Source organism: Bactrocera tryoni, chromosome 5, assembly GCF_016617805.1.
Source record: "Bactrocera tryoni isolate S06 chromosome 5, CSIRO_BtryS06_freeze2, whole genome shotgun sequence".
Classification (NCBI taxonomy): Eukaryota; Metazoa; Arthropoda; class Insecta; order Diptera; family Tephritidae; genus Bactrocera; species Bactrocera tryoni.
In genome coordinates, this window is record NC_052503.1 from 23,375,542 (window position 1) to 23,401,730 (window position 26,189).

General features: G+C 32.8%; 1 protein-coding gene across 2 annotated transcripts in view; it reads left to right on the top strand.

Moving 5' to 3' along the window:
• LOC120777954 (capon-like protein) overlaps nucleotides 1-26,189 on the top strand; it is a 319,841-nt gene that overhangs the window by 158,400 nt on the left and 135,252 nt on the right. The window lies entirely within an intron of this gene.

Below are 26,189 nucleotides of genomic sequence, written 5' to 3' on the forward strand. Positions count from 1 at the left end.
GCGAGTAAAGAAATTTGCGAAAAGAGTTAAATGTTAAACACTAAAAAGATAATTAAACTCGAGTTAAAGCAACCTAAATTTTTTGTTCCAGGCGTGTTAAAGAGTTTGTTGTGTACAATATATTCAGTGTTTGTTGAATACGAACATTTTTATAAAATATATTTAATTTTTTTTGCAAGTTTTTAAACACCGAAAAAAGAAATAAACTCAAGTTTAAACTTGAAATATTTTGTTTTTAAGGCGAGTTAAAGTAGGCTATTTTTAGTGTTTCGTGTTTTTAATGTTAAACACCAAAAAAAAAAAAAAATCCATTAAACTCGAGTTTAATAATAAATAATTTTCAAAAGAGTTAAAGAAGTTTTTCTAAACTTGACTTTCTGTGTTTGCTAGTTTTTAACACCAAAAAGCCAAATAAACTCGATTTTAAACTTTCGGCAATTGTTCCTTACACTATATTCTGTATTTGTGACTTTATAAGTAACAAAAAATCAATTAAGATAGAGTTTGGATAATTTAATATTTACTTATATGTGTATATTAATATTTTAATGTATTATTTTTCTGGTTGAATGGACAATTTGTGGTATAACACCCCTAGATTTCAAGTCTCGTTAGTATTTTGCTTTAATTGTGTGAAATATTTTAAGCAATTTTCATAAAAAAAAGCAAAAACCACCGTTATATAAATTTGCGTTTACGCAATTGATGGATATTATTTGCTTAGTGGCATTGAATGTTCACATAATTTATGCGCCCACTAATTTGCGTACATATAATATATATTAACCGAAACCTCATTATTGGTCAACAAAATGTTGTATTTATTTTCTGCCTAATCGTATACTAATATTGCTTTTCAAACCGCAGATTATGTTATGTACACGTGCTTGTCGTTTCCTCCCCCAAAATGAGTTTGGTAGTTACTCATACGCCACGCTGTAGGTAGGCTGATATAAGCCACATCTTGCTAATATTAGTAAACAAACACGCAAAACGGTAATTAGGATATATGGTTAGATAAATATTGCATATTTCGTTAGTGAAACGCGCTTTTCAAGCACTGTTATGTGTTTTAACTGCCAATACCAAATAAATGCATATTAGATTACCGAGTTATTACCACATAAGCAATGTTGTAATGCGTACTAATCATGCACACTATTATGCTATAAATTTAAAATTAATATATTTACACCGGCTAATGTGGCATAATTCAATTGTGTGAATATTTTATGCCCTCAAGTGTGCGCATATGAGCATTACTGCGGGCCAAATTGTAATGTCAGAAATTATCTATGTAATGCTGCACAAATACTGGTTATAGTTAGCTGCTGGCTGCCGCATTTGCGTAATCGTATAATATATAGGATTAATTAAGCAGACGCACATATTTATTACATATTAGAATATAATTAATTGTCAAATTAACACTTGCTGATTATGTCTGGTTGCTGTCTTAGCGCTGTTCTTCATCTTATTATGTGGTGGCTGACGTGAGTAATTAGTGTCATGAAATGAATGTGTATGAATGTCTTGATAATATTTGAGATTCTTAAGGCGTGGAGAGACGGTATATTTTATGAGTAATTTGAGTAAAAATAATATATCCTATAGATGGTAATAGCACGTGTCTCGTGGCAAATGAGTGAGGACGAATTCGTAGATAGGCATAATCAGAACACTGCCGCACAACACTTTCCATATAATACAATGACCTACGATCTTTTTGATTGCTTGAAAATTATCAATTTGGCATTAAAAATACGATAATTTTTTTTACTTAAAAAACGATTTTTTTTTGCAAAATTACACCATTTTTTTAATTTTAGATAATTTTTAAAAATTGTAGGTCATTGTATAGGAAATATCTTTAAGTTTAATAAACTTTTTGAACTCTTTAGGTTCAGTTACTCATTCGGCCAGAATTATGACAGCAGTTGTGGCACTTTTTTTTGGCACCTCCGCAGACAGCACATATGTAACTCCGTTATTTTTAATATTTTTGTAAAAAAAATCTTAAAATATAGCCGAAAATATACCTTATTACGTCCAAGAAAGTTCGAAACATTCAATCGAGTACTTTTCTTTTTTAATTCACGAAAATCGCCTAATTTTTCATGCGTTACACTAGTATAGCCCCTTAAGGGAATTTATTCCAAAGAAAGAAGACAAGAGCTACGAACTATTGGCTATACAACCATACTGCTCATCTGAGGTTATAATATTTTTCGATATTTTTTGGCAATCTGTGAATTTCAACCCAAAAGAACTGTGTCGGCTTCGACGAAAACAAATGGTAGTCAGAAGGCGCAAGGTCTGTGCTGTAAGGCAAAACTACAAGACGAATTTTTTCAATGTTAAGAATAAGTTATAAAATCTTAAATCTAATTAAATACTAGACAAGCTCAAGCACGTGGTGAAATGATGCTCTTTAGTACACCGGCATATCTCTCCTCTTAACGCTTGTTTGATCGCAGAAATGTACTAAAGCATTAGCTAATATGTTTGGGTGATCTCAAAATTTGGATATATATTTCATTCTGCTGTCCTCTACTTCTTTCTGCACTATAGGAATACCAAGATCTTTATGGATATTTTCATTACTTACTACTGTGATCTAATTGAAAGGTGAATTTTTAATTCATATTTCGTGTGTTTTTCGAATCGGTAAATTTTTTTTTTCTGTAAGTTGGTAGCACTGTTAGTGACATCAAAATATATATTAGTATTTGAGATATGCGTCTTTTTTGAGGCTCTAAAAGTGAATTCTTCGAGTTTTCTATGTCTGTATTTATCGAACAAAGAAGTGCGAAAATGCACCATCTCAATTTGCATTTGTTATTCGTGATCATTTCGCCACATTTTCAACAAATATCATGTCGCAACCACCACATTTGCCTGGTTTACTTTCGCAAAACTTCTGGCTATTCATAAAATTCACATGATCACTCCGAGGACAACGTTTTTACTCAATTGAGGATAAAAAAGGTGAATCGAAGAAGGCTATGTTGGCCATCACGACGAAGGATTTTTCCAAGTGCTATGATGACTGGAAAATTTTTTGGCGTAAGTGTATTACAGCGGGAGGGGATTACTTTGAAGGAGATGAAACGGACAAAATGCACCTTTCATTTTGATCACACCATGGTGAACAGGCGATTGTTCTAAGCATTTTCGATTGTAACCTTTGTATTATATCAATATTAGTTGCATAGGTCGTACTCCACATTTAAATGCCTTACATCCAAATCGGCTTTATGACCGCATTGTATAAAAGCACTTTGTTTTCTAGGCTAAGTTGGCACTATTTTATTTTCTCGTAGGAAAGGAGACATCTTTGATAATAACTCATTTTCAAATATTTTAGGAATACAGGGTAGAAGACTGATTGGTCGGTATGACGAGGGCTGTGTAACGTCTTTCCCAGATTCATCTATCAAGATATTTTTTTTCCATGAAATTGGACAGTGTCTGAAACTAAGAATTACATTGGTGGCAAAACAGTTAGCCTATTTCGCATCACTTCGAGCCCAATTTCCACTCAAGTTTCGTATAGGCATATTGAAGTCAATTGGTGACTTCATGGACTTTGGGCTTTCCAAAGGGAATTTTGCTTGCTTGAATTGTAAACTTCTTTATATACAATTATATTTCAATTTTGGATTCTTCTTCACGTTTAGTGTTTTTTTTAATTTACGTGCAGCAGATTTCAGCTGATGCTGTGTGGTAGGAGAGGGATTCTCGTCTTGGATGCATTTTTTCATTTGCAAGCTCAGCGTATTCGATATAATTTTTAAATGGGTTAACGAAAGCATACGTTGTTTATTGCCACATAGTAGTAGCACAAGGTAGTTAAGTTTTCTTTTATTTTTTCATTATTGCTTAAGCATGCCAAATTAGGTATAGGTCAAACCAGCCTTTTATTAGATGTTAACTTTCACTCAAAATAGTAATTTTAATTAGTTTTTAGATATGCTTTCTGGTAGCTTTCTACATTCATAATGAACGGGCAAAATAAAAAAAAACATCGCTTATAACAAAACTTTATCAGCGCACGGTATGTCTGCTTTAGGCCTATTACAGATCGGGACCATGCCAAGTTTTTGTTACTTCTGAAACTGAACATACCATTTCTCACTGCAAATAAACTACAATACCGTTTTGTTGGCCACGCTCTGTTCCGCCTTTACTACTCATCACCCTACTGCAACACTTTGTGGCAACATATTTTGCGAACGCATAATAACACCAGTGATAAACTCATCAACCAAAACCCTACAGAAATCAGGCTCAAATAAACTTTGACCTTTTCCAGCTAAAACTTCGTATTTGCGCACTTAACCTTGTTTATATAACTTATTAGCACCTGTCTGCATGAGCGGGCACACAGACCCGAAACACCCAACGCACTAACGGTACTAATTAAAATCAATGTTCGCACATTTCACGGGCTAATCACGTTGCGTGTTTACGCACACGTTACTGCCAATTGTTTATCTGACGCAAACAATGAGCCAAGCGAAATAAATTTTTGCGGGAATACGCATACGCATGCGCACGTCTGAACAACCTACGGACCTAAGTACGGACATCCGGTGTTTAGCTCGCTGTTAGCTGAGAAACAATTACGCATGTTGCATGAAAGTAAATATGTTTGTGTAAATACATGTGTGTAATATATAACTGTTCGCACACACCTATAAATTTAGACGCCTGGCTGCTAATACAACTCAATTAATTGAACATGTTGGTGGTTTTGGTGGCTGTAAGGGAGAGTAGAGTGTAGCCAAATGCAGGCAAAACATGGCAGCTGAGCGTTGGATTTTTCACAAAAAGTTCGATACACACATATATACGTATACAAGTATGCATATAAGTTTCAGGAACTATATAACCCAAAAACTACCGTTATCATCAACTGCTCATTTCTCAATTAATAATGACTAGTTTGTGGTGTTTACGGTGAAATAATTGCTCATAATGCTCATCATTTGCGAAATATAGCTTGCAACAAAGCGCCAGCTATCTATGGCGGCTGACATGATTTGTCAAATTATGTATGTCATAGGCCACATGTAGCAAGTATAGACAGCCAGCATGCATGAGCAAAGCGAGCATGTGGCATTTGATTAATATTATATAATGTCATATAATTAATTGAGGAGTGGTTATTAATCTTAAGGATTAATTTAATGAAGTAATAATTTTATTCCGCATTCATTTGTAAAACTGTTGGCAAATATTGGCTATATTGAGCTGTGCAAACTGCCATTTGGTTGCACTTTCCTCATATAATAACCGTTAATTAAAAATAAATAAGCGCAAATTATAATCAATTCATTTTTAATAAATAATCCAATTACCGTTGTGTATGGCTGAACGGCGAAAAACATCATGTTATTGTACACGCATGATTACGTGCTACACTGCGTATGAGTAACCACCCTCCATAATAAATTCTGGCATGGCGTATGAACAATTTACCGCTTCGACTACGTGGCGTATGAGTAATCTCCATCAATACTAAATTCTGGCATGGCGTATGAGTAACCTCCCTCGATAATAAATTCTGGCATGGCGTATGAGTAACCCTACGCAATAGGATCAGCGTGCACCCATGGCGTATGAGTAACCTACCCCTTTCAAAGCATATGACTACATGGCGTATGAGTAACCTACGCAAGTGGATGAATATGAGCCGAATCGCATCTACGAATGGCAACTGAATTATGCAAATATAAATACAGTTATGCGGTAATCTAATCAATACATACATTCATGACATTTATGTTTTAAATAACGCATTGCATGCCATTTTGTGCACCCGTAATGTGGTTTTTATAATTACTGTATACGCGCACATAAAGTAATTACTGGCTGCATAAATTATGTGACTCGCGTGCTAATAAGCGAGTAAATAATAAAATGCATTTCCATAATCAGTGTATTTTGTATGGCGGCGAAGTCTCTAATGACTTTGTAAATTTGGCAAAATTGGCGCATTGTCTATGTGACAAGAGCACTAATGACAAATCGAATTATTTGAATACGCAGATATTAAATTGTGCTCAGAGTGTCATATACATACAATATTCATATTGTATATATAAAGTTTTTATAAGGTTTAGTAATTTTTATCAACATACATAGTATAAATTTGTTCGTCGTAAAAAAATCGTCGGAAAGGGCTTTAAAGTAATTTTAAAAAGAAATTTTGTAAAAAAAATAATATTCTCTCAATACTTATTATTACGCTATAGTAATTTTTGATATTTCGATGCAATGCTGAGATTTTTTAGAAGAAACATTTACAGGCTAAGCACTAGTTTGAAAATTTTAATTAAACAAAATCGATAAGGTAGAAAAATACGGCAATAAAAAATGGACTAACACACTAAGGAGAGTTAAAAAAATATTCAGAAAACATTTTTTGTGGAGTGTTGCCACCTACTAAAAATTTGTAATTAAATAAAATGTAAATATAAATAATACATAGCTATAAAAGCTTCAAACTGAACAAATAGAGTAGCTTTTTTATCAGCGAGGAGTGAGCCACCAGTTTGAAAGCAGATTTTCCGCTCATATGCCAACAATAATCGATTTTAAAACAGTTGTTTTCTTTATGGTCAACATTTAAACTAAATGGGAAACGAGTGATTGCACTAATTTTTTTGTGTTAAAAAAAAACAAAAAAGAAATTGCGAAATATTGACTATACAAAACTTTATCTGGAAAACTAAATGCAACCACTCTGGACTTCATTTCGTAATTTAAAATGAACTAAAAGGAAATCGTATATTTGGGTCGAAATATAAATTAATTTGCAAGGTGTTTGAATTCCGTTTAGTTTTGAAGAAATTAGGAAAGAAGTAGTGAAAACTAATACGAAATAATTTTCTGCTTAAAAGTTTTTATCCACCGAATAATTCGACAAAATAAGCCAATATAATCCATTGCGAACAACTAAAATATTATATCAAATTTTTTTTAATTTTGACTATACATGAAATTAGTTGGCAACACCAAAAACGTTATTTTTTCAATTAATTTTTTGTGCTTAGTTTTCTTCTTTTACATTTAATTTTATTTTTATTTTTTCAAAGAATATAAATAATACAAATAATATGGTGGCAACTTTGTTCAAAGTTGTGCGTTTTAGAGTAAAAATTAAACTTTTTGTATGTTTCAGTTTTTCTATTTATATAGTAAATTTGTATTTTAATATTATGTTTTTTGTTAATATTTTAATAATTCGACCAAGTGGCAACAACATAATAAAAAAATTAAATATTGCCAAAAAAATTTTTCTTAGGCAACTTATTCTAATGTATTATTATAAAATTTTTTGTTAATTTCCTAAATTACGTAGATATGGCAACATTATTAGAGGTCTTTTACGGACACAAAACATTTTTTTGACGTTTTTGTGTTAATTTGAATCCAAAAATTTTCAAATGTGATATCTTTTCATGTATTGTTATAAAATTTGTGGTTACTTTTTCGAAATTACATACATATGTACGTATAGTATATCTAACAACCTTAAATAAAAAAATTTGCAACTAACTTATGTGTGTATATGTAATAAAAAAATTGTATATTTTACTAATTTATTTTCCTTTTATGCCACTATTTCAAATTGGAAGCCAAATATTTTTTTCCATTGCTCCCTTCAAAACAGTTTTTGGTACACCATGTTGTATAAGCAACCAAATATTATTTTCTGTCAACTGCGTTCCTTAAGTTCACATATAAATATGTATCAGTGTACATGCAGTAAATAAATACATAAGCATATAATCCGCTCACCGACTGGTCAGTTTTCTAATCAATTTAAGCAATGAGCTTAAAAGCGTTGAAGCATATTGCTGTGTGCTTTGCTATTATTGTTCTCTCCTTTTGTGGCGCTTTTCTCATTTGTGTTTATTTTTTAAGCAAAATCGCTTTATGCGCTTAACACTCACCGCTGTTGTGTCGCTTGTTTGCTGTTTACTTTTGGTATTTTTATTTGGTTGCCCTAAATGTTATGATGCTTAAAGCGGCAGCACACCGCTATAAACATGGAAATGTGCATAAATATGTGTGCAAGTGTGTGTATGTCTGTAGTTTTAGTAAAATATATATTCATCCAGTTTATGATGCGTAAATTTTCTTTTGCTTCGTCCTTTCGGGCACACTTTTTTGCGCCGAAAATTTTCATTTTCACTTGTGACATTTTTCACGCTTCATAAGATCACAACAATAACGAAAGCAGCGGTATGCTCTGTGCTATTGCTAGCCATTACACTGAATGACGGTCAACTTAAATTTCATGTGCGAATTCAGGCGTCTTTTTTGCTTTCTAAGCGATTGCATTACTGTGGGGAGATGTACTGATAATATAAGTATATGTATGTGTGTATATATAACTGTAAATATAAGTGTATATATGTATACTTTTACTTGCGCTATGCTTTGGAGTATCTTTATTTGATGTAGTTGCTTATGTCGCTTGGACGAGCAACACATGTTTTACACACTAAACTGCAGCGCAGAAATGAGTAAGGAGGATGTAAGCGAGTGGCGTAAATATTTCTATTTATTTTTATTACAAGTTTGGAAACATTATTTTTGCTATGTTTTTGGTCACTTTCTCTCTTTGCTTCTCGTTTTTATTTTTCTCATAAATTGATGAAGTTTGTAACACCCCGATGGAATCATCGGAGACCTTATAAAATACTGTTGGTAATTGAGATATCAATCTGAAATTTTGTTCACGTCCCCTTCTCTTTAAAAGGCTGTTCATCTGTCGGAACCGCCGATATCGGACCATTATCGGGTATAGTTGCCATACAAACTGTTCATTAAAAATAAAGTCCTTTTATGAAAAACTTTTTTATTTGACGAGCTATCTTCCCATAATTTAGCAGGAATTTTTGTTCAGAGCAATGCTACAATCTCCATGAAAATTGTCGAGATCGGACCACTATAGCATACAGCTGCCAAGCAAACTGATAGTGCAAAATCAAGTCTTTGTATAAAAAACTATTTTATTTGTTAAGATATATTGACGAAAATCAGCATATATTACTGTCTAAGGAGTGGCTTCAATATTCGAAGAAATTTTTCAGATCGAATAACTATAGCATATAGCTGCCATATAAATTAAACGACCAAAATGAAGCTCTAGTATGGAGAACAGTTTTATTTGTGCATGGTAGTAACGGTTTTTCTGGTTAAAAAAAAAAATTTGAAAAATATTTGAGATTTTGAAATACTTTCGTTAGCTTTACGAAATTGCCCGAAATTAAATTTACAACCTAGAAAATCCAAAAAAAAGCAAAAAAAAAAAAAATTAAATAAATCAGATTTTTATTTTTCATCAAATATTTTCCCCCATCTATTCTCAAACCGCATCTATCAAGCTGCGCCGCTGCCTAGCCACACTGCTTTAACTTAGCTTTGTTATGGATTTAATTTATGCTGTTCTTGACTCGTCTTTTCGTCTTAAATAAACTTATGCGTACATTCTTTAACCGCTCATTCTACGCCTAATAATTGGGTAATAATGATTTCGGCTGCCACTTGAGTGGTTAGGCGCTCACTGCAGCTCAGTGAGCTAGACGCTGTGACGGCCACTTCAAGCCATCACCGCCAACTCACTGTGCTATGCTGTCAAGGTTGCTTGTGCGCCGCTAAGTATGCTATAATAGTTGCGAATATTTGTATGTGTGTGCCTGTATGCGTGCCCCCTTACGCATAGCCCAGCACTTGACTGCTTATTTGCTTGTACTGACAGCTGTCAGCTCTGTTTCGTGGGCTTCATAACTTACATTTGTGAAATTGATTTCATTCTGTCATTTGCGCGCCACACTTGTCGGATTGGCGCAGAAAGTCACTATACTAGTCAGTGGCATCGGTTTCGGCTGGCTTGTTCATTAGCGTCTTCATTAATAATGTATATTTCCATGGAAATATGATTTGCGTGTTGTTGTTTCTTCTTAAGTGGCGAGTTTAAACTTGTGGGGATAGTAGTGATGGGAAGTATACGAATTTGGAAAAGTTTGAAAGTTTTCAGGCGGGTTTTATATAATTTTGTTTTTGTTGCTGCGTTTTTCTAAAGAAATCTACAAAGTAATTAAGTTATTCCGTGGAAATTTTTAAGCAAAATTTGCTTTTGAAATGAAAATAAAATTAACGATCTCTAGGAGCACCTCCGAAGAAAGGTGTCTGGCTTTAAGTAAGATTTTTTGGCTTAAAATAATCTAAGTTAAAAATATAAATCTAAGCTTGTATAAGCCATAAATGAATAAAGATAATGATTTTGACTTTGACAAAATTAAATTAAACAAACATACCGAGTGCCTTAAGGGGTTACATGGGTGTCACTGCTTCAAAAAAATCGATTTTTCTAGTTATCTTATTTAATTCTACAATATCTCCAAAATATTGTCCTCCGATTTCTCTAAAATTTTGTTCCAAATGCTTACGATCCGAATATTAATTTTAGTGGCAAAGCCTTGTAAAATTGCGTGCTTGAGGTTGCTTCAAACTTTAACAGCGTTTCCTCAGAATTGCCTTTTCAAAGTCAGTTCTTTGGACTTATTACAATCTTCCCAACCGATCTTAATCAAAATTTACACAGGTCTTTGCGATATAATTAGCAAGGTCATTAAGGAAGGTTTTTATTTTCCAACTACTACTTTTTAAAAAAAAACTGTCGACAATTTTTGATCAAAATTTGCATTTTTTCCTAAAGACGCCTGCAATTTTAACTTTTTTGTTCGCCTAATACCACGTATTTTGACTTTTCACTTCAGATTAGTCTGTAGGAAGCTCAGCTGTCAATGCGTATGCACCTTTTTGCGTGTAAATGCCGGAAGTTAAGTCGTAATGGACGATATTTAAATATTTTCCTTGCCGAATTTCACAAAATCTTAATCCTGTAAAATATTATGTTTCTTTATGGAAAATATAGGGAAGTCGAAAAATTTTTTTCGTATTTCTAATAAAACTTCAACTTATTTTTTTATATTTATAATGAATTTTAATGAATCAAATATACACCATTTTCGTCTACCACTTTTTGCCATTTTCCGCTAGATATATTATTCCAGCAATGTAAAACTTTACTGGTTTCTCGACGAAAAATTGCGACAAGTAATTTTACAGGCTTCTCTTGAAGCCAACTTTACTGCATTAAGGGAATTCTGCATTGACCGAACCAAATCGTAGTCCAATGGTGCACGATCAGGGCTATAAGGTGGATAAATCAAGCTCTGCCACTTTTTGCCGAGTCACCAAAGATATGTGTGGTCTAGCGTTGTCCTGATGAAAGACGAAGCCCTTTCTGTTGAATAGCTCTGGCCGTTTTTCTTGATTGCTTGCTTGAATATCATCAGTTGTTGATAGTAAAATGTAGAATCAATAGTTCGACCAGCCTGGAGCAGCTCATAGTGGATAATTCCTTTACAATCACACCAAACACTCAACATAACCTTTCGAGGCGTCAATCCTGGTTTGCAACCATTTGTTGAGCTTTACCTCCATTGGAGCGTGATCTTTTTCGCACATTATTATCGTATTTGATCCACTTTTCGTTTTTTGTAACCATTCGCTTCAGAAATGGTTCGATTTCATTTTGTTTCAGCAAAGAATGTTAATTGGTTCAATTTTATTTTCATGTGCTACCCAAACATCGAGCTTCTTTTTGTAGCCAGCCTTTTCTAAATGATTCAAAACCGTTTGATGATGAAAGTTAAGTTCCTTAGCGATGTCATGGCTGTATATATGACGGTCCCGGTCAATATTTTCCATAATTTCATTGACTCTTTCAACGAAAGGTCGAAAAAAAGCGAGAGGCAACTTTCACATTGAAATTTCCAGAACGGAAGCGAGCGAACCATTATTGTGCTACACGAACTGACACAGCATCGCCTACGTAAACTTCACAAATTTCATTGGTGGCTTGCGTTCCTTTTTTATACAAAAATTTCTTCCCTTTTTTTATACAAAAATTTCAAAATATAGCGAATTTCGTGAGCTTGATTTTTGAGTACCAAAACTTTTTTACGCTAGATTTTTAATCAAAATTAGCTCTTTTAGACTCGTCCAGCATTAAAGGGTAGCCAATCGAACAAACAATACGAGATATTCAAACAAAAAGGCAGCACTTGTATTGCAACCGTTCCCTAACTAGTTGATAGTTTGTTTACTTGATAAGTTTCCATCTGTTAAATTTATTTTTTTATCTTTTGTTTACTCAAACTCAAGGTTGTTTTTAGGTTTGTTTGTTTCGAATATTTTGATAATATAATACTATAAGGATTAAGTTCTTTAACTCGTTAAAAGTTGGCGTCATAGAAATGGCGAATCGAAGCCAACTAGTATATTGTAAGCTGAGTGATAGAGTTTCTAAAATTCTAAAAATTCTGAGCTTCTGCAGTTGAATCCATTCCAGCTCGCCCTAGTTTCTCCTCCTTCAATACAGTCGATATCAAATTCTGTCTCTCTCTCTTTTCTTCTTCTAACGTGATTCATATGAAAAAGCTAAAAGAGAGATATTCAGTTGAGTTCAATAAAGAAGTTGTGATACCACAGTAAATTAGTGGAATATTTTTCTTTCTATTTCTCTTACTTATGCTAGTTATGGATCGAATCGCCACTCCTTCAATTTTCAAATTGAATCAGCTCAATCAAATTTCAAAAATTGATTTCCTTAAAAACCGTCAAAATCGATGAAATATTTTCTAAACAAAATCTTGTCGATTTCCTATACTTAAGTTGTAAGGAAGATTTGACATAATAAGAATGGCTCTCAGCAATTATTTTATAAGAAAAGAGGTTTACTCAATATCAAATGTTGTGTGTAAGCGCCTTTCAAACGCTTCATTAATTATTTTGACAGCTTCTTAGAAGCTTATACTTTTTCATCTTGGAATAACTTTAAGCACCAATTCAACATATTAATATATTTTTAAATGAGACCTTCCCTAAATTCAATGCTGTTTAATTCATTTTTCCACTTCGACAAAAAAATGTATGTTTAAATAAAAATAAATATTTGTTTTTGTTCTCTAATCCCGAAATATGAAAAGCGACCCACTTATCTGATACTTGTAAGGAAACATCTTCATAAATTCAATTTGCTGAAATTGCAGAGTGTTTATCTACCAAACTTAAATATTTCCGCGTACGTATATACGTACATATATATCGTATTTAAGCAAGTGCAAGTTTTATTGCTCAAGTGCTTGCAACATTATACAATTTTGCTTTATGCCTTTTCAGTATCGCTTTTATTACTTTCCCGCTGTCACTCGTTGACTTCCGACACCCAATCATTTGAGCTGCCCACTTTAGTCACTTTAAATTGTCAAACTGTTTATTAGCTAAAGTTAAATGTCACTTACATAATACATTCCAGCGTGCAGCGTCAAATGTGTCACGAGGAACTGCTTCAATATCCTGTGTGTTGAATTTGTCAATTTTTATTTGACAGCGTTTTATTGTGTCCATTGAAGCTGAACACTTGAAAGGTTCGTGATTGTGTTTACGCTGTCGGTCACTTAATATACACGTTTAAGAAGAAATTGGTCGAGAGGGGTGAGCAGATGAAGGACGTATAAATGTGAGCTTATATTTGTAGGTATAAAATAGTGGTTTTATAAAGGCTTGGATGTTTCGAAAAACTTTTCTGTAGCAAACTTTTTATAAAAATTATTTGTTTACTCCTAAGTTGTTTCAATCGAACGTTATCGGATTAATAGTTATGTAACGGATATTTTTATAGGATTACCTGTGATATAACCCATTCGATTTTGTGTAATTCTGATTTTTTTTGGTAAGAATTGTTGTATCCTTAAATCAACAGAAGTTTTAGATATTACATCCCTCATTCTTATTATGTACGTCTTTGCTTCTAGACAAATATGCATCAAGTTCTTCACTAATAGAGGAAACCGACTTTTTATGCTATTTCAGCTTTCAGGTCAAAATACCTATGTTCCTTAACTTGAAGTGGAGCAATTAAATCAGTTTAGGATATTCACGGAATTTGAAGTACGTACATAACCTCAGATCTTTCGTGCATAAATTTCAGGTTTTGTATCATTAAGCTTGAGTCAATGATGCTCAAATTTCTTTAAGGTACCTGAAAAATGAAATTACAGACTTCAAAGTAATAAAAGACAACCTCCTCATCCGACTTAAATATATGCCGGCACAGTATTTTTTTCTAGTTCTTTTCGGTTCTACTGAGTTCCGACTGTTTCTTGGTCTCTTTTGTGTATCTGTGGTCCAAAAAAATTACGAAAACATTGGTCTAGTGGATCCATGTGAGCTTTTGGTTTTTTTCAAGTTACCGACGTAGTCCACACTTTTTAATGGCGAAAACTGGGATCATAACCTCTTTCCGGTAAAATAGTTTTTACCTTCTTCCAAGCAGTTTCCTTTGAATTTTGACTGTTTCTTGGTTTTTTTGTGTATCTGTAAATCCAAAAGAAGATCCTCTTCTTCTTCTTCTTATTTGGCATAGACACCGCTTACGCGATTATAGCCGAGTTAACAACAGCGCGCCAGTCGTTTCTTCTTCCCGCTACGTGGCGCCAATTGGATATTCCAAGCGAGCCTGGTCCTTCTCCACTTGACCCTTCCAACGGAGTGGAGGTCTTCCTCTTCCTCAATCACTAATAATTTGGGCTGGTGGAACCATGTGACCTTTTGAATCCCCGAAAACGGTGATCATCACCTCTCCTAGAGACAGAATAGTTTCCACCTTCTGCGAAGTAGTTCCCGATGTATTCCGACTGTTTCTTGGTGTCTTCTACAGGATCCAAGTGAGGAGTACAGCCACATATAATTCGGTCTAGTAGGTCTGTTGGACCTTTTGCCTTTCTCCTTAAGAAGCAAAACCCTCTGCCGACGATAAGATAGTCTTCGCTTTCTTCGAAGCATGTTCCGCTAGGTTTCTTGGTCGCAACTGTGTAATGACTACTCCAAATTTTTTTTCCAATATGTATGTATTTTTTCTAAGTGTTTTTATTTCCTTATATAAAAAGTTTGCCAATAAACAATCGCAATTGAAATGCTTCGACAAATCTTTAGCGTGCATTTCCGCATTCGTTTCTCCTTGAAGTTTTATTGTTGTGGTCAAACTTTAATTCTATGACTTGTGTTCTGTTTTTTTTTTAGTATTTGCTTGTATTCAATTTCTGTAAAAAATGTTCATTGACTTTCGCAGCTTTCGTCATGCTAACAAAAATACAAAAAAAAAAGATATTAAAAAAAAATAAAAAAAATTGAGTGTGACCAAGATTCATTTGCTGGGCAAATTGAAACGCGTGAAATTGTAAAACTTTGTCGTTGTGCAATTTCCTCATCCAACTTCTCGCCTCTCTGTCCCACACTCTTCACGAATATGCGGTTGATGAAAGCAAGAAAAGTTGGAAATTGGAACTTGGAAATTTGCGCTGATCGGCAGTAAATAATTTGTACGAATTCGTTTAAATGAAATTTGACGCACAACAAGAAGTTTAAAGTTTTATTTTTTTGCCCACTGGCAACTTCCCTCCTCCCTATGTACTTCGTATTGCTCTGTCCATTATTCACCGTAAGTGCTGTATAGAATTTTAAAATTGAATTGCTGCAATTGAGGAAGCTGCAGAAAAGTTTTGGAACAGCGAAAACAGTAAATATGCTATACATAAATACTATTGCATAAACATAGATTTGAAAACTTGCCATGTAATGTTCTCTGTTGACGTTAGTAAATTTCATTAAACATTCCATCTAAAATAATGGAACCGTTGTTTTTCTGGATGAAATGACAGCTCTTGAATCTCTTCAGAGTGCTCTTCGTCTCAAATGCCACAATTTTGCTTGTTTATATACCTACCCATTGAACTAGAAGTGGGCCTCATTCCTGAACAAAATTTGGCTCGAAAACCTCGGAACTATTCAAGAGCGGATACAGCGAAAAGATGTCGCTTAAGAAGGTCGTGCGACTTCAATTCTTGCACAAGCTCTATTTTGTATGCTTTCAATTTAGGACCTGGACGTAAAAATGGCATTTCATAGGCCAGTCTGAGTTGCTGCTAACGGCGCCGAATCGACTCTCTATGGTCTTTGTGTACACTCTCCGCTACGGCTGCTATGTTTTCTTCACTGCGTACTAAAAGTGGTCTATTCGGTCGAATATTATCCAATAATGAAGGCTGGTAAATCCTCACCTCGTTACGCTGGTAAATCCTGAAGTCATATACTTATATGCGGAAAATATCTAATGAATCCGCAAGTTCGTCATCCATAGAGAAAAACCTATAGCTGTTTGTGGTTTCAACAATAGAAATTACGTGGAGTTCGCCTTAATTCCTCTACTACAGCTCAAAGACGATTTCTTTGACGTTAGAACTGGCCATGGTCCCCGACTCTCCCTTGAAAGTTCTTGGTTCCATATGAGTATACAATCTAATTAAACTTCAGTCAAGTAAGGAAATACCAAACTTAGTAGGAAAGATAATCAAATTGTTGGTACTTCAAAAAGTTCTTTGTTTTGAAAAAACTTCAATTTTATGTAGCCTAACCGAAATTCATAAAGAAAAAATAACCAAAGTAGTACTGAGCGAATACTAACCCAAATTTTCTTTACTAGTGGCTACCTTAAATTAGATATCTGCCATTTTGTATTCACCTTTAATCTTCTATCAAGCATATTGCTATGTCATGCAGTTTCACAAGTGCCTGCTATTTTAGTCTTGGCTTCAAGACAAGAAAAATTCTGCATTAAATGACTAGTAAAGACTGCACTGCAAACTCAGCAATTCTCCCCTCCTATTTCTCCAAGTTTATCTCCCTCTTCTTCTTGTTCGCATTTTTATTTAGCAACTTGAATATCTGCTCGATCCTTGACTTGCGTACCAGCCATTCTCTGCATTCTCCGCATTCTCCCGTGTGCTCTGCTGACTTTTCATCTGCCTTAACTACATAAGAATGTGTGTGTATGGAGTCTGGTTTAACTTGCGTTGCCTTGTAAGCATTGCTGTAAACTGTACAATACATTCTCTACTACATATCTTTGTTTTTGCTATTTATTTTACTTATCTTTTTGTAAGAACTTTTTGTGTTGAGGGAAAAAATTGTGAAATCAATGCTTCATTTCCACTCAAACCAAGTAAATTAAATGTTGCGAATACTGAAATTGGCTTCCATTTTAATGGTTTTGTATTAAGGAAGAAATGGGTTGTATATTTGAGTGCACTCTTAAGCGCTCAATGGAAGTAGTGATGTAAATTTCGAGAATATATTGAAGAATTCGTCCAAAAGTGAAGAAATTAAATCCATAAAAATTATTGTTGACATAAAAATAAAAGATTTTTCTGTCAATTTATGAAAATACTAAAACAAAATCGTTTGTTATCTACACTGTTTCAATTTTGAACAAAAAAAAAATATATACTTTTTCAAATTTTTACCCTTAGCAAATTTTTTTTTAATTTTTTATTTTATTTTATTTTTATTTTACTTATTTTTTATTTTTATTTTTTTCTTAAATTATAAAAGTACGAAAAAATATTTATTTTTTATCTGACATACACATGTTAGTTTTGACTAATTTTTACCCACACCAAAAATTTTTTCTTATTAATGTAAAAGAGGTTTTTTTTACGCAAGTACGAAAAAAATATTTTTTTTTTAATCTGATATAACTTAGTTTCAGCTAATTTTTTATTTTTAATTTTTTTTTAATTTTCACAAAAGAAATATTTTTTTTCCAAATTATTTTTTTTAATTATAAAAGTACAAATTTTATATATTTTAAATTTGACAAAGTTTTTTTAATATTTCTTTAAATTATTTTCCAAACAAACACAACACAAATATAAATAAAAAAAAGAATTTTGTTAAATTTTTTCTACTGATCAAAAATAAAAATTTTTTTCCAAAAAATTATTTATAAAAATACAAATACAAATTTATGTTTGTTTATTTTCAATTTAATTTTTTAAATTTTTTCACTCAACAAGACTATTTTTTTAATAAAAAAATTTACAAAATTTTAAGGAACATTTTTTCTTTAATTTATAAATATTCGTGTATTAATGAAAAAAAAATTTTTTTATCATCAATATTTAAATTTTTTGAATATTATTTACTTTATTATTTATTTTTTTTTTAATACATAAGTTTCGACTAATTTTTTTATATTTTTTAAATTATTTTCCCTCAGAAAAATAAATAAAGAACGTGAAAGTTTGTTTTTAATATATAAAAATAAACAAAAAGTCGTTTTTTTCAACTAAATTATTTTTCTTTTTTTTAATTTTTTCAACTAATCAAAAAAAAAATTTTATAAAAATTATTATAAAAATATTAATATTATTTATAAAAATATTAATGAAACATAGCATGTCTCTATTTAAAATATTTTAATATTGAATATTTTTTATAAAGTTTTAAGGATTATAATATTTTTTTAATGCATAAAGATAATATTAAAAAATATTTTAAAGAATAAATCCACCAATATTTTTCTTAGTTCATAAAAATTTTACTAAAAAATATTTATTTGTTTTTACCTTTGATATATTTATTGAATTTTATTTTTTAATGTTTTTGCTCAACAAAACTGATTTTTTTTGTTTGTTTTAATAAAAAATTCTTAAATAATGTATTACCAGAAACTTTTTTTAATTCACTAATATACCTTTACTAATAAAAAAAAATGTTTTATAGTAAATATTTTATTTTTAATTTTTTTTATTTTCATTTCACTGACCAAAAAATGGAAAACCCCCATGTCGAAAAACATTTTGCGCACTTTCTTTAGTGCCATTTATGGTAATCTCTGGCGCGCCATAAATTTGTCAATTTTAAGTGTCACTCAGATACTCGGTATCTCTCAGAAGTTGAAAAATATTGCAGCTCAGCTTTGTTGGGCGACAATGACTTTACCACTTGTCGTCTCAGTGTCGCAGCAACGTTGCAGCAAAAATTTGGTCACTTGAGATTTATGACAATAACTGCAATTGTCTCATCGCCGGACAGGATGGCAGTTGCAAGCACTGCATGTACACACACACACACACTGTTATGCCAACGACACATATTTTGCATTCATCATCTTGAAGCATAACAAAGTTGAGTGTGATGAATGTGTTAGTGTGTATGTCTGTGTGTGTGTGGGTAATTTGGTGTAATTTTGTTATTATTGTTGTTGTACAATGTTTTCTGTTTTAATGGTTGTCAGTGTAATAATAGTCGCTTACAAGCAAATAAGATTAACAGTGTTTATGACAATGTAAGACAGCGGGGAAATGATATGAGATGAATAGAATAGATATACATACATATGTCAAAAAGTGGATTTTGTAAAAGAAAGGAACAGGACTGTGATGCTAAGAACTGTATTTTGAAAACAAAGTAAAAGTCTCAACTTAATTTATTTAATCTAACTATTTTTCTAATCAAGTGATTAATCGAAGATTTTGCTTCAAAAGTCAAAAAAGTTTCGAAAGGCCAGCTCCGGAGAATACGGTCAATTTAAGTGTCACATAGCTCAACTAACTTCGAAGTTTTCTTTAGTCGTTTTTTTATCTTCTTCTTCTTTATAGGCGTAGACAACGCTTACGCGGTTATAGCCGAGTTTACAACACTGTTTGGCGCCAATTGGAGATTCCAAATGTAGCCTGGTCCTTTTCCACCTTTCTTTCAAAACTAGTTTCTTAGGTTGTCTGGTATCATATGAGAAAGCTGAAAGGTTAAATTGTATGCGCTTGTTGTTGTAACGGTTATCTAGTCCCCCTTTAGGAGGTCAGGTTCAGATTAGTTATCATCGAGGTCATCCAACGGTAGGCCCAGGAAACATGCTGTTTCAACGAGGTCGGACCATAGGGAGAGGTTTGTCAGATGTGTAAGGTTAGCTGGGCATGCAAAGAGGTGGTTAGAATAATGCGGGGACTCGTTGTATGCTGGACATATGTACTATATCTGGTGAAACTAATCGTTCGAAGAGGTTCTATTACCCTTTGGATAATCCTTCGTCCCAAATATTATTTGGTTGTACTGACCCTTGCAATATTTTAGAATTAAAGGGCTTAAAAGAACAATGGATCGAACTGGTGTTCGAGTTCAGGTAGGTCAGAAATGATATATACCTAGGTTAGCACCCAGTTTTCTTAAAACCTTGCCCGTTTTTTTTTTCTGAATTCGGTTTGGTAGGGACTATTACAGATTTGTTTATAATAAAAAATTCATTGATAAAACCACTGAGGATTAGAAGCATATGTGACAAGACAATTCGACCTGGCTTTCCTCTAAGTAACTTATGAACTTTTTAAACAGTGTCGAAGCAGAACCCCATTGATGGCAGCGCTATTGATTTAGGTGAGAGAAAGTAGTAAAGAGGACCTCTTACGGTCAATTTGGGCCAGAAAGATTTCGTAGTCGCACTAGTTCTGGTTGCCGAACAGCGCTTGCCGATCTCAAGGGAGGTGCTTAGATTAGCTCAAAAGGACAGCGAACTCTTACCCGTTTCAAATCGGATGAAATTTCGGTAAGGATGCTTTAACGAGCTCATTGGTGATTCCGCTATGGTCGGATCCCCAAACAAGTCTAATACGGAAGAAGTTTGATGATTTTGCTAATGAGGTTAAAGCTTTATCAGTCTCTTCTTCGACTTCGAGATTATCTTGAACTTTATTATTAACTTGCTTTTTCAACCAAGCATTTTATTCACTAAATTAACCATTAACTGGGAAACTATTGCCATAGCTTTGTCAATTAATCGAGTAGTCACGTGCTCCTGCTATCTCGAATATTCATAAATGAACATTTCTCTTTTAGCATGCCAACTTTAAAGCACTCACAGAAGAATTTTCTTTAACTCTAATGGTTAAGTGATACCACCAGTATGTACGTTGGCGCCAGAAGAGCGGCAGAATGCTAAACATTGACAATCGAACGTCAAACGTCAAACAGCAAGTCATTGCGTACGCGAGTGTGTCAAGTGAAGCACAGCAGTGCGACTTGATGTTGACTGTCATTTGTTTGCTTGCCTGTCAGTCGCTGCCAATTGCAGAGTTGCCGTCAACGCTGATGAGACTGTTTGCTGTACTTTACGTTTGGAATGCAACTCAAAGCGCAGACTTTGCGAGCAAAAAGCGATGACATAAAGGCACATACACAAAAGACATTTTTTGCTTGCGATTTTGTTTTTGTTTTTGCACTTTCTGTAGGCTTTCGTTACGCTTCAGATCTTTACACACAATTTCTTCTATTGTTCTAAGCGCATACAAATACAGCTTTGGCCATAAAAAGAGTGAAAACGCGGTAATGGCGGCGCAGAGAATGTGAGAGATCCAAAGAAAAAGTGCAAACAACATACCAAACATCGCTAGATGTAACAACAAACATTCTCAACTTCACATCTCTGACTTGTTTGAAACAAAACAAACCGTAAAAAGGTTATGTACAACAATAAAAAGCAGGCGGGGTTTGTCACGCTCGACGCGGCCTAACGTTTACTGGTTGTAATTGCGCTTTGATGGCCAGAGCCTAAGCTGGCGGTGAGTTGGTAGCGCCAAAAAAAAATCGGTGAAATACCAGCGCCGCTGGCGTCTGAAGCGCAGACAATGTCAAAGTCTGCGTGAAAATGGAAATTCTATTTCGTTGCTGGTATGAGAACTTTGGTATTCGCGTCGGCTCATTTCCAGCGGGCGGCTGCTGCCGTCTGAACCGTCTGAACCGACCGAAAATAGATAAACCGTGCTGATAAATATGGAAATGTTTTGCTTTTTTTGCTCTTTTCAATTTTTGTACTCTCCTTTTTGCTGTAAGAACTTGTAAGGCTCAAAACTTAAGCGACCGTGAGTTGCGGTGTTTAAATTTTATCAAATGTCCTTGGGCCTAATAAATTTAATTGCGATCCTTTTGACATTTTTTCGATTTAAAAGTCAAGGGTGAATTGAATTTTGAGTTATTCAAGTGAGCAAAGTATAAATTTTAAGTACTATACGATTGTTTCTTATATGCTTCGTTGAAAGTTCGTAATAAATTGGTAGTCGGCATATTCGGAGTCGTTTTCGTTTACTGGCAACTTAAATTATTTGCGAACAATGGCTGTATAGTAAATCAAAATTAACAAAACGACGAAAAGAATTTGGAATTTCTATGCATTCCTCCGACTATATCGCACACCAACTACAAAAGAGTCACAACTCAAAAATTTTTAAAGAATTTTCTTTTCAAATTTATCATATCTCCACCTACCCAAGAAATTTAGTTATCATCACGACCTTACTTAACTAGAAAATCACCGTTAGGTCTACTTTTGTGAACGATTGTGAAATCTGTGCCAGCTCTAGCTCAAATAAAGTGTAATATGTTTTGGTAAAACTCCTTAGTTGTGTGCTTGGCTCCCCGACTTACGGTTTTTGTTATATTTTTATTATCATAAAATGACTAGGCTTTGCCGTTATACTCGTAAGTAAACCTAAAAATCTTTGAAATAGCTGTTTAGAAGCCAAGATATATGGAATATATTCTCAGCAATTGCGCTCACACCAAATTAGCCATTATCTATTAGCTTTCCTTCTTATTTAGCTAGCCACCTACTAGATATTGGGCAGATAATCTCTAAGGGACATACTTAGAGTGAAACTTATAATAACTGGTGATCCAAATACAGGTACCTTTTCCAATAGCCTTTTTTTTGACAGATCACACATGACTTGTGTCAAGCTGCCATATTATTTCTGTTCAGTATTGTTTGGCATTTCATTGTGGAATGACTTACGCCTGAACAAAGTTTACAAATCGTTCGACTTTATTACGAAAATTCACGTTTTGTAAAGAAGATGTTTCGTGTGATGATCAACATAAACGGCCTACTGAGCGTCCTATTCGCAACACCTTCTGCCATCTTGAGACCCCGCATTTATTATGGGATAATAATCGACCGAATAGACCATGTCCAGCACGCAGTGCAGAAAATAGATTTGGCGCCGTTTGCTGCAACTCGGACAACTGAAGTCGTTCGACCTTCCCAAGCGACATCGCTTCGCTTTATGGGCTTTTGAAAAGTTTTTAAAAGATCCAACGTTTTCGAGCCAAATTTTGTTGAGCGATGATGCTTATTTTTGGCTCATTGAGTATAAAACAAGCAGTGTGGTTTGTGAGCCATTGTAATCATGGGTACACATTTCAATGATCGCGTTGTCATGCCGTGATAACTGACTATTCGATCCCTGAAATTGAAACTCGTGCTTTGGGACGATCGATTGGCCGCCAAGATCGTGTGATATCACACCATTAGACTTTTTTCTATGGGTATATGTAAAGTGTAAAGTCTATGTGAACAATCCCGCTTCGATTCAGGCCTGGAAGACGTAGCCGCAGTCAACATTTGAAAGAGGTAATCTGCAAAAAATAAGTGCCAAAGAATGTTCGTACGAATGATAAAATTTATTTGTTTTTTTTTTTTTAAAACGTAGGGAACCTCGAAATGGAACAAGCTTTATAATTGGGATGAATACATATTTAGTTTATTAAGGCTTAGGAATAATTTAGAGTCCCTTAAGTAAGAAAATGCTTTCAACCTATAATAAATATTAACGTATCTACCATTTCAATAAAACATCGGAGGTGGAAACTACTTACATTCAGACAACAAAAAAGAAACAATATATTTACTTCAGTTATCATATTTATTTTTTATTATATCACTTTCAAATGCCACAATATTTACTAACATTCTGTTTTCTCTTTCAGGTAAAATACTTACAGTCATGCTTATTATAACTTATGGATATTCTCACGGAGTAAATAATGGTATGCTACATCCTATAAGCTCTAACATTGCTCTCCATTATACTTGAACTAAGGTGCAGTGTTGTTATATATTTGTAAATATGTATTCATATTATAATTAGGACTTCTCATCACATCACATCTTTCCCATTTATAATGCCAATTAATACTTGTGTGTACTTATGCGCACTTCTGCAAGTACTTTGCACGAATTTGCCTCAAATTACTAGGTAAATCATTATAACTGTTCTTAGTACTTTGGCACTCGACAAACTTTCTCGGTGTTCAGTAAATTACTTAACAAAGTATATGCTTGAGTGATTAACAGCAGTTGCATAAGTACTATCTGAGATTATACAATATGTACTTATATATGTAGTTCTATGGAATATTTTATATATGTATGTATGTATGTACACGCATATTTATTTATACAGAAAAGTTTTTGGCTCCATCTCCTTGGTATAAATGTTGATTCGACGGTGGCAAAGTAATTATTTCGGTTAAGTGATTTAAATATTTGGAGATTAGGAGAATTTTCCATTAACTTTCACCGCCTGCACGTGGTTCGATTAACAGTTGTTTGTGGCAAATATGATATTAAATCGAATCAAATATGTCCAGTATCTGTTGGGTAATATTTTTGAATACTAATTACATTTTAACTCTCCCGAATACTTCATACGATTAAGGAAATAGTAGTATTTCATAGTTCCTCAATGCAGTATTGTTTCAAAGCAGCCGCAGCCTAGCGCGCTCAGAAACAGTTTAGTTAATTTATTTATACAAATTCGTCATGTCACATAATTAACCTATTTTTAATTCAGAAAAACATCTTATGAACCAAACTATCTGCAAGAATCAAAACAGGTCACAATCATTCCAAATGTGTTTAACAACACTCACATGACTCACATTGAATCCGATTTTAAAAGATCTCTTGATTGGAACTCTGAGCTATTATATTTATTTTGGAGTCATGTATTCAATCACTCAGTCGTATATTTTTGTAAATATTCGAAAATTTATTTATTTCTATGAATAAAATTAGGTGGCAACGCCAAAAATTTAAGTTTAAAAAAAATCTGTGTCGAAAACATATACATGTATACATACATATGTACATAAATATATGTTTTTGTGTACATATCCATATTATATTTTTTATTTGAAATCTTTTTTTAATATTCATAAAGATGATAACCATGTTCGAAATTTGAAAATTTTGCCATAAAATATTTTAAAAAGCATTGAATATTTTGTATATTATATACATAAATAAAAATAAGTGGCAACATCAAAAAATAAATGGTTCAAAAAACTTTTTTTTCTGAAAATATATGCTTCATAAACATATTAAATTTGTTATTTAATAACATTTTAAATATTCATTAAGGATGGCAACCTCATTAAAAAATTTACCTGAGCTCAAATATTTCGTGCTTTTTAAATTCCTTGCAAATAATTTTCAGCTTAAATATTTCCGAATTTGTCAAAAAAAAATTACTTAAAAAATTTATAGTTTGGTGGCAACATCTGAAATTAAAGTTTTGTCGAAAATATTTTCTGTAAACAAATTTTCATGTCAACATCAATTTTTTATTAAATAAATTTAGAAATTTTAATAAAAGGTGGTAACCCTGTTAAGCATATTACTAGACTTGAATATTTGGAGATTTTTAAATTTATTATAAATCGTGGTTTTTAAATTTCTTATTAAAAATGTTCAGCTTAAAAATGTCGAAATTTTGCAAAAAGTGGTTACTTGAACTTGATTTTTCTAGCTAGGTGGCTACATTTGAAATTAAAGTTTTCTCAAAATAATTTGTTGTTATCCATTAAAGGTGGTAACCTTGTTAAACACTTTACTGGAATTTGCACATTTGGAGATTTTTAAATTCTTATAAACGTAAAAAAAAAATAGTTTTAAAACTTTTATTTTTATTTTTAAAATTATGTGGTAACTTCAAAAATTAAAGTTTTCCTATAATACTTTATTGAATGCATACATACATTTATTACATATTCTTACATATGATATAGCATTTTTTTACTCTTGCAACATGTTGCTACAGAGTATAATAGTTTATTTATTTAATCACTTTTGAACGATTCAATGAAGATAGTAATCCCGTTAAAAATTATACTTGAACTCGTGTTCTTGAAATATTTAGTGCTTTTTAAATTTCTTATGAACCCTTTACAGAGTAAAACTTTTTAATTTCGCCATTTTTATATATAAAATTAGGTGGGAACGCTAAATTTAATATAATTTTATTTCATATCAAATATTGCAGCTTTTATTAATATCTTTAAATTTTTTCAAAAAGGGTGGCAACACCGTTTTAAATTTTTTTGCTTTTAATTTGCCCAAAATATTTTGTATTTTCTTTTAATTTTATAAA